Source organism: Austrofundulus limnaeus, unplaced genomic scaffold (assembly GCF_001266775.1).
Source record: "Austrofundulus limnaeus strain Quisiro unplaced genomic scaffold, Austrofundulus_limnaeus-1.0 Scaffold1041, whole genome shotgun sequence".
NCBI classification, from domain to species: Eukaryota; Metazoa; Chordata; class Actinopteri; order Cyprinodontiformes; family Rivulidae; genus Austrofundulus; species Austrofundulus limnaeus.
In genome coordinates, this window is record NW_013953443.1 from 88,633 (window position 1) to 89,389 (window position 757).

Sequence of the window (757 nt, forward strand, 5' to 3'; positions counted from 1 at the left end):
CTCTCATGCTTTAAAATATTTTTCATAGAAAATATTATACACGAGACGGCGTGCCTGGGGGGGACAAGCAGCAGATTTATAGGGGAGGACAAAGCCCCCCTGTGGCCCCCTCTTGGCTACACCCCTGCTACTCTCATCCTGTCAGCAGTTTTATTTTCATGTGTCAAATAAAAACAAAAGGGACCCGTGTTGTTCCGTAAATGCGGGTTTAAAGTCCAGATGAAAAGCAGGGAAACAGCCCCACCACCCGAGGAGACTCTCACCAGTTTGGGGGTGTATCTGGGTCCACTGTCCATGTAGTCCATTATCAGGTCTCCGGTCCGGATCAAGTCTATTTCAAAATAAAACCTGTTTCTTCCTCGCTCCTCTCCTTGGTTTTGAGTTTCAGCAGAAACAACAGGTGGCTACTTTCAAACCTGCAGGCCCAACAAATTAACCTTTACGAACAAAAACAACATAAAAATGAAGTAAAACCTAAAAGAAAACGTCTTTAAATTAATAAAAAATAAAACTCCACGGCTGTCGAAACGATTCTGAACAAAATGTGATCACCTGTGTCTGACTAAACCATACGAATTCATGGAAAATAAATCCCTTTTCTTCCGGGACTCGCAGGTTTCTGAGGGCGTGTCTCCACCCGCACACACCTGTACGGACTTCCGGTTTACCTGAGAACAAACCTGGGATGAACAAACAGGTTAAATCGACTCTAACAAAAACAACAACAAAACGTAAACAAACAAACAAACAAACAAAC